The 10000-nt window shown below is 43.5% G+C and overlaps 1 protein-coding gene across 4 annotated transcripts in view; it reads right to left on the bottom strand.

Moving 5' to 3' along the window:
* Positions 1 to 10000, bottom strand: part of LOC125310340 (nck-associated protein 5-like) — a 183580-nt gene that overhangs the window by 130068 nt on the left and 43512 nt on the right. The gene's annotated exons all lie outside the window — the stretch shown is intronic.

Raw genomic sequence — 10000 nt, 5'->3', positions numbered from 1 at the left:
ACACACACACACACACACACACACACAGACCGTGACATATATAATTTGATAGTCTCCTGACACAGGAGCCAGGACTGGCTTAGCACCATGGAAGTGTTGAAAGTGTGCATGGTGTGTGTGTGTGTGTGTGTGTGTCTGTGTGTGTGTGTGTGTGTGTGTGTGTGTGTGTGTGTGTGTGTGTGTGTGTGTGTGTGCGCACAAAAGCATGTGAGTCTGTGTAATGTGTGTGTGTGTGCACACGCAAGACTGAAAGAGAGAGCGTGTGCGGGCCATAAACGTCCAAATCATGATGTGCTATATTTATGTTCATTTTTCCACATCTTTCGATTTCCAGTGCTCTAGTGTGTAAGTGTGTAAGTGTGTGTGTGTGTGTGTGCATACTTGCACAGATGAATTAATGCTGTAATATAGACCTCATTCAATGGGAGTTAATGTGCAGCAGTAGCATCATTCAGTTCACACTCAGTGGAAATGTGTGTGTGTGTGTGTGTGTGTGTGTGTGTGTGTGTGTGTGTGTGTGTGTGTGTGTGTGTGTGTGTGTGTGTGTGTGTGTGCGTGTGTGTGCATGCGTGCACCCATGCATGTGTGTTTGCGTTGGCTCCACAGTATGAAGTGAATGAAGGAGGAAATTAAGTTTAAAATGGTCCCTTCAAACCATACTAATTCAAAATTCACTTTCTCTTTTCTCCACAGCCAGAGTTCTCCAGCCCTTTCATATGAGAGCCTCACCGCCCAGACTCCACACAGCCTGGAAGAGCAGCGTCCATCCTACCTTGTGACATGGACAGGATGGGGAAGGAGGGTTCTGGGCTGTTCTAGGCTGTTCTAGGAGGCTGTTCTAGGCTGTGCGATGACTGATGTGGCCCTTGGTTCTTTCTTGGTTTGCCAAGGTTGGTTTCAGTATGAGTTCATGTTTTTGTGTTTGTTTCAATTTCTTTGCTGGATTGTGTACAAATTTGTTTCATGGTTTGTGTGCAGGTTTTCCAATGTGTGTGTGTGTGTGTGTGTGTGTGTGTGTGTGTGTGTGTGTGTGTGTGTGTGTCTGTCTGTTTTGTCTATGTTTATATATGTTTAGCTTCCTGAAAACATTGACTGTATACAGTCATATTCACTTGCTTACACACACTATAGTGCTCCTATCCAATCTATGTAAGCTGCATTTATAGTCATCAGATAGAGTGCAGTGACTAACCATGGGGTCATAAGTTCAGTCACCAAGCGACTGCTAACTGTACTCTCTCCCACTCAGGTCTGAGCGGAAAGACAAGGCCAAACAAATGTACCCAATAAGTGAAACTGCCCAATTCCCCTGAGGCTTCCAATCCACTGTATTCACATAGCTAGCCTGCATGCTAATAGAATTGCTCCATTAAGCAAGACCGTTTTACTACTCTGAGTGATTGCGTCTCTGCTCCTCTGAAGAAACATTTTGTGATTTGTGCGACGAGACCCCAGGAGTATTCGCTGGGAACTGAAATGCTCTTGTCGTTGGAGAGCCACAAAGCAAGCAAGGCAAGGCAAGCGGTGTGGAAGGATTCCTAATGAAATAGCCAGGAGCTCACAACGATTTGTCCTTTAAATGCTTCATGCAAAAGGCATCATTTAAAAGCAATGGGGGTAACGTGGTTCGCCTCTGAGATCTTTTTTCTTCTTCTCACGTTCTCTCAAAGTGCTAGTAGGTTATCCAGGGTGAGACTTTTATGCATGCTTTTAAACTCTACTCTTGATCGCTGATCCACTCTCGTTCCCAGCAAAGTCACAAAGGCAACCCTTTTAACTGATACTGTGCTGAAAATGATCTCCTCCCCCAGCTCCTGTTGAAGTCTGTCTGCTCTCCCCATCTCCCCAGTAGACCCCAATAAACCCCATGTGTGTTTCACATTGATTGGGTTCGTTGACAGGATATTATCACTCCTGAAGCAGCATCATGATTTCCGACTCGCCGTTAACCCTAATTCCCCGTAAACTAGTTAGTCCTAAACCCTGGAGATTAAATGATTGAATTACCATTAAAAGGGTAGGCCTTCGTGTTTTGGGGGACATTTTGTGAGCTCTCCAGCACTGATTGGTCATTAAAAGCAATAGAGGGTCCAGTTTAAGACAGTAAGGGGGAGCACTATAGAATGATAGAAATTTTAATAATAACCTCTGCTACTGAATTTATATCACTATTCTATCACCACACATGAGTGCAGATGTAAGGGGGAAAAAATCAATTTCATATTAATTCTGTTTCTCTTGGGTACTTACTTCACATATGTAGATGGAGGCTATGGGGTACCTGCAATTAATTAATCGTACAAGGCCTGACGTGGTAAAACTGACACATACACACCCACACACCCACACACACATAAAACACACACACACACACACACACACACACACACACCTACACACACACACACACACACACACACACACACACACACACACACACACACACACACACACACACACACACACTTTCACACGGGCAGGTTAATGTAATGTTCACCGTGCCATTGCTGTCAGCCCTCTGGGGGGGAAATAGGGATTTCATGATGACAGATGCTCTGTATTGATTTTTCGGGGCTTGTCTGTGGTTTTTCTGTTTGAGTATAATCCAATCACACTCAGCAACTCCTCAGAGACACACACACACACACACACACAAACACACACACACACACTCCAGAACAATTCATTTTCCCTGCCTCCCTCTCTTCCACCCAGCCTGACCTATCGTTCTGGTGCTTGGAAACCAACGGTCATCCGACGGGCAGATGGAGAGAGAAGAGAGTCATGATTGGCTTAGTAAGGGCATCAATCACGCCGCTGTCATCTTGCGCATGAAATACTGTACAGGGAGGTCCCCCCAGAGAAGCATAGCGCAGGGGCTATTCATTTGTATGAATTAACCTACATTGCATTGAAACACACACACACACACACACACACACACATACACACACACACACACACATACACACACACACACACACACACACACAGGTATCATGCAGACCTCATGATTGTGCAACCTACTTTTAAAATGTTGCCAAAGTGCTCAGTGGTTTGACAATTGGTCTGCTTCCAATCGCTTCCGTGGGCTAGAGGCCTGTTTTGGCATGCAATAAAAAATAAGGCCCTGCTTCACCCTCTAAGCGGCTGCTCAAACCGGAACTGGCCATGGTTAGGCAAAAAAGGAGAGCCTGCAAATCGGCTAAACGGCTAGCAAGCCAATTTAGGGGTAACTGTGGCGTTCATGACTGGATTATCAAGTATGACTAATTGACTGAAGCTAATAAAATCACAGTATATTAAAACAGGAACTTTTTCCCCCTCTCATCTGAAAAAGCCTCTAAAAATAGCATGAAGGTCAAACAGGATGAAAGCAGCGGTTGAGTGTGCTAATGGTCCTTCAGCCAGATCCAGATGTGCCAGTCAGTGTCTGTGCAGGCATGGCATGAGGATTATACTGGCATTAACAGGGGGGGCAGTGCCAATGCTAGCCTCATCCGGTTTAATGAATGACTAGAACATCAGCTGAAAAACAAACTCATTTTCATTATGTAGTAGTTCATGTGAGACATTTCCCATGGAGGTCAGAACCTCAGATTGATTAAGGTGTGAGGGTCAGAGTCTGGGTTGCAGGCTGATCTGTCTGGAGCTGTGAAAAGGGCTATTAGGCTCTGACCGATCCAGTCTGGACGTCGGGAGAGTTTTAGCAAGAGTAACACCCCAGTGGTTTTCAAAGAACTTTTAACTGTCTCTCACACACTGGGCTGTGTCTTTCACCTCCACAGGCAGCACTTTTACAGACAGACACAGACACACACACACACACACACACACACACACACACACACACACACACTATTTCTCACAGCCAGCACTCAGTTGGGGCCACCACACCACCCCTGCGATGCCCATTGTAGTGCCCACTGTGCCCATTGAGCTGTGTTACCCTCAGGTCTCAAAACACACACACACACACACACACACACACACACACACACACACACACACACACACACACACACAGACAGCAGTCATTAGCACACACCTGGGGGTAAAGGCCAGCAGAGCAGAACAGCCAAACACCTCCAAATGTATGCCTGACTGACACTCGAGAGCCTCAAATCCATTGGTTTCATCGTGACAAAAAATAAATGCTTTCGTTGCACAAAATGTCTTGTATACATAAGGTAATATGATACAAATGGCAGACACCCCATAATGACCCCATTACTAAAGCTCTGTTATCAAGAAATATGTTCTGTTGTGGATTCACAATTCAATTCCATTGCAATGTACCGGTACTCACAAAACAGCCATAATATCAATCTACAGTTGTGAGCTATGGGATGAAAAGTAAAATAGTTCATCTTCCAGAACAATGTTTTGGGTTCATATCACAAAGTGAAAAGATAAAACAAACAAATAGGCTAACATAATCCAGATTTGTATACGCTCTCACAATAATCTGTAATCCTCACACCAGATCCATTGGATTGGAGAGCCATGAAAAAAAAAATGCATGTAATTCTCTCTCTACGCTGCTCCTGTCTAACAAGTGCACTTACGTCTGATTGATCAAATGGAACATTTAAAAGCCCAGCAACCGTAGCCACAACACACCCGTGTCACTTTCACATTCCAGACAGAACACTCCTCCGCAAAAATAATTGTGAAACTAGCATGGCACTCAACAGACACACACACACACAAATCTGGTGTCTGTGTGTGTGTGTTTTTCTGCCAAGGTCAAATGCAGAGACTAAAAACAATAGCAAAAGCTAAACTGAATTCAAACAGGTCAATTGGTAAATATCTGAAAGTAAATTCAAAATGGGCTATTTATTGGATTCAACAGATTTTCATATTCTGTTGCTGTTTCTAAATCATTTTTGAACAGTTTTACACTCAAATCCTACACATAGTCAGAAACAGTAAACAGTTCATATGGATTGTGGTAGCTTCCTAAATAGACTTGGTACAGATGCATTCCAGAGTGTTTTCTAGCAAATCCTTTATTTTCTTTCCAGCACATTCTTAATTTGGGCCGCACCTTTCTAGCTTTCATCAAAGCCTATGTGATGACATATGCACTAGTTTGAAAGCTCTGGCCACCCAGGCTGAGCCACAGTGCTCTCTCCGATGCCTTATCCAATCAGTCTGATTTGGACGTTCATAACTACACCTCTTCAAACTGACCACCACAGCCTTTCCATGCTGGACGTGACGTAATATCGTCCTAATTCCTAAATGTCCATATTGCAAAGACCCTCTGTCATGTTGTGCTCCGGCTCCTTCATAATGCCCCATGTCACTGTAAGGGTAGTGTACAAAGGTAATTATGTCCTCTTGCAGGGGGTATTCATGCCGGTGTTACAGCTCATTGTTGATCTGCGTTTAGGGCCCAGTAATCTCTAATCCCTGGTTTTAGCTGCCGGGTTAAACTGTGAAGGGACAATGGAATGCACTAAGAACAGTTTAAGGCAGGAGAAAAAAACCCTAAGCTGTTCGGGGCCTCTCAAACACACTTTGGCAGCTTTCTCCCCACTCACTCTTTCTCTCTCTCTCTCTCTCTCTCTCTCTATCTCTATCTCTCTCCCACTCACACTCTCTCTCTCTCTCTCACACATACATACAGGCACAGAGACAGGAACACACACACACACACACACACACACACACACCCCCACACACACACACAACTACAGAAGATAAAGAGAGTGGAGATGACAGACTGAGAGAAAATAGTTGACCCAAGCTGAACCAAGTAGCAGATATGACTCAAGGGCAATTTTTGTAAGGTCAAGTTTGACAGTGTGTGCATGTGTGTGTGTGTGTGTGTGTGTGTGTGTGTGTGTGTGTGTGTGTGTGTGTGTGTGTGTGTGTGTGTGTGTGTGTGTGTGTGTGTGTGTGTGTGTGTGTGTGGTGTGTGTGTGTGTGTGTGTGTGTGTGTGTGTGTGTGTGTGTGTCGTGTGTCGAGTTCCCTGTCTTTCTGTTACACTTGCCGATGCACACACACAGCTCTTCAACTTAATGAAATTTTAAAATGAGCCAGGGCTCCTACAGTTCAAGTCCTTGAAAGGCTGGCAAGAGGCCTCACACATACATACAAACACACACACACACACACACACACACACACACACACACACACACACACACACACACACACACAGACACACACACACACACACACACACACACACACACACACACGCACATGAAAACAAGCACACACACATGCACACAGAAAACACATACATGCATGAGTTGACTCTAAGTCCATGATCATGATAAAAGTCATAAAAACAGGATTCATAATTTAGTTTCCATTCTAGCTTTCAATCCCCCTGTTTCCCTTCCCTGTGTGTGTGTGTGTGTGTGTGTGTGTGTAGGGAAATCCTACCCCGGCTCGACTAGAAAAGCTGAGACCACATCCAGTGAAAGCATCAACACACACACACATACACGCATGCATACATTGACCCTTACCATGTTACCATATGTTGTACGGTTTTGTGTAATACTTTGCCCTAGAACATTATATTAAAACAAATATGGCTGCCGAAACATCAGTAATTCTACCCTACGTCATGTCTTATGTCCTACATATGGATGCCTTCTGTGAAATCACACATCACTCAACAACTTAGGAGTTGCATACAGTATATACTGTAAGAATATAGCATATATCTGGGGCATATTACATAAACTTAAAGGACATCTTTAATTTAAAATTCCATTTTAATTCAAGCTTTATTGGCCTGACAGATATTTCTACCATTGTCAAAGCACAACATGTAAACACAAGGTTTATAGAATCCAAGCACATGACAAGCATACATAGATATTTTCTGAGATGTATGCATTATTGTGTGTGTAGTTATTTTGATGGCTTTGAATTAAATCGCTACCATGTGTATTTTTTTTAGTGAGTTACATTTAGGTCACTTTACTCCAAGCCATTTGTCATGAGCTTGAGGATCCTGGAATGATGACTAATTTATGATTTGGAGACGTGTGAATTATTCATTCTGCTTCATTATGAATACAGCCATTAAGTCCCATACAGTGCCAATGCGTATCCTTGAACAGAATGCTGCTTACAATATAGCCGGACACACTCACATCCTCTGAATCGACAGCATTAAAGGCATAAATGTGTCCGTCATTGTTAGCTAATAGCTAATTGTTTCTAGGTTCAATTGCTAGGGCATAGTGATGTGTGTCTAATCTGGCAATAGTGTGTCCGTTCACAGTGGCTTTGGATGAAGAAGCATCAGCTACAAATGAGAAAATGTTCCATGTACTGTATCACAGTGAATATAAAACTATACAAACAGCTCTAGACAGGGGCCAGGGTCGGTTAAGTCCATCCAAGCATTGTGTCTTGCCCACCCAAACAAAGTCAAGATTTTTTTTTTTCCAGTTGTGCATCTGTGCAGTGTGCAATCTCAAAAAACCAGCTTGGATGTACTGTAGATTAGTTGGTGTTGAGTGTAATGGTAGCTAGCTGGTACATATCTGTGCAGTAGGCCTATGTACTGTATGTGTGTTAGGTAAACCCCCCTCCTGATGCATTAAAGGACAATTCTTTTTTAACATAGATCTCACGTTTCACATGTTTCTCGAGGTCATTGAGTGCTGTCGGTACAAGAAAAAACCCTGATAACGATCGGTGCTGCCTAGCTTGAGTTGCTGCAGCCAACAGCTAGAACAGTCAGGCAGCTACAGGGCTACACTATGGGGGGCATCATTTGAAATATCTACCCAGAGTGTAGCACTGTAGCGGCCTGGATGCTCTACCTGTTGGCAAAAATATATCAAAATGCATTTTAAAATAAAATATCAAATACCCTAGGGTCAAAGGGCAAGTCTGACATTGTCAATGCATGTGTGTGAGCAACCTATAAGTTATTCATCTTGCACTGGATCATCTTCAGAATCTCAATATTATACTCACAATAAGTATGGGGAAATGATTAATTAAATTAATTGTTCATCGCCTTAGGCGATAAATGGGGCAACTTGTTGCAGGGCAACCACATAAAAGGTTGCATACATTCCAATAGGATGATTAAAGTTCTCAAGAAACTTGAGGTTGGTGTGGTGTGAGCAACCTACACGTTACTAACTGAATCATCTTCCTGAATCTCAATATTCTGATCACAACAACTCTGGGCAAGTCGGCATTAGTCAAAGGCTGCATTCATTGTTTTGCACTTTTATGATGTCCTCACATTACCAAAAGTAGGCTATTGGTTTTACCAGAAGTATTTCACAAATATGTCTTCAACAAAATAAAATTCAAATGACAACATACTATTTTGTATTCGAAATGCTTTTTTTAAATACATGTATTGTTGCATAAAATTATCACTATGGTTTGTAGACATCAAGATGAGAGAACGAGTTTGAAACTGTAAAGCATGTATTCATATAACCTCAATCATAATCAAGTAATACACTGAAGTTATTCCTAGCTAACATACTTTTATAACATTTTAAATAACAAGTTTAACTAATACTATTATACTATACTACTATACTAATACTGAAGCTATTCTACCAGAATTCCCACTACGTGCGCTCTGTATCCCTATGTATCCCCAAGTTTTTGACTTCTGCACTTATAATGGTGTATTTTTGTTACGTTGTAGGCAAGATGTTTGGACTTAAATATCTGCCACGACAGTATCAGAAATACTGCCTATCCCTGGCTGTTGGCTGTAGCAACTCGAGCTACTTAGTTATGACTTTTTTGTGTTTTGTGTCCATTTTGATCCAATTTGACTGTTTTGCTTTCTGTTTTACAAGATTTCTACCAGCCCACTCAAATGTACAGTAGTAGGCTAGAGCTACTAGATGTCATTTGTCAGTTAACAAGAATGTAGAGCTATATTTGTGTTTTAACCAGACACTGAGAAGGAGAGGTAGAGGGGTTGAAAGAGAATGAGGAAGAGAGAGAGAGCAAGTGAAAGAGATAGATAGAGAGAGAGAGAAAAAGCGAGTGAGAGAGATAGATAGAGAGAGAGAAAGAGAGAGAGAGAAAACCAGACACCCTGGTAAGCGTCCATCTGACTGACCCCGGGCTCATTCTGAAAGGCCCTTTCATCCCCTCCAAAGGTGTCCCTCTCTCATACAAGACTGAGTGCCACATCCTGCTGGGCTCTGGGGGGACCCCTCACAGACAAAGGTTGTGACCTTTGACCCCCTAGTGGCCAATGGCAGGCCGGCGTGTCCTGGGGCATGGTCTGGAAGGGCAGGCGGCGACACACTGATGATATGCTGCACGGTGGGACGAGGGACACGACACGGCCGAGAGGTGAGGGAGCTGAACCTGAGCAGCTGCCTCCGTCTGGCCGGCCGCACACACACGACACACACACACACACACACACACACACACACACACACACACACACACACACATGCACACGCACACACAAGGTCACGCCACTGGAGGTCTCAGCATGTGTGTGTGGGTGTGAGTGTCAGGGATGGGGTGTGTGTGTGTGTGTGCAGCAGGCGGTGTGGATGTAAATGAGTGTGGGTTTGTGTGTGTGTGTGTATGTGTGTGTGTGTATGTGTGTGTGTGTGCTCGCAGGTGGGGATGTAAATGAGCGTATGTGTGTGAGTGAGGGTAACATGGGTGGGTCAGTGAGTTTGTGTAGATTAGTGTGTGTGTGTGTGAGAGTGTATGTGAGGTGAGGGTGAAGAATGGTGATGTGTGGGCGGAGGTCCAAAGATGTGTGTGTGTGTGTGTGTGTGTGTGTGTGTGTGTGTGTGTGTGTGTGTGTGTGTGTGTGTATAGGTGAGAGGGCTGGGCTGTCAGTAAGCAAGTGTGTGTGCTTGAGAAAGGATATGAGACTGTGTGTATGGGTGTGTCTGTGTGTGTGTGTTTGGATATATTAATATCTTACGGCATACTGCATTAAGTTCTCTGTGTGATATTACTGTGTGATAAAACCTCATAGTTTAGATAAGTCTTAACTGATAA

This window comes from Alosa alosa, chromosome 17, assembly GCF_017589495.1.
Source record: "Alosa alosa isolate M-15738 ecotype Scorff River chromosome 17, AALO_Geno_1.1, whole genome shotgun sequence".
Lineage (NCBI taxonomy): Eukaryota > Metazoa > Chordata > Actinopteri > Clupeiformes > Clupeidae > Alosa > Alosa alosa.
Note: the sequence above shows the minus strand (reverse complement) of the source record. Positions and strands in the feature narration are given on the sequence as shown.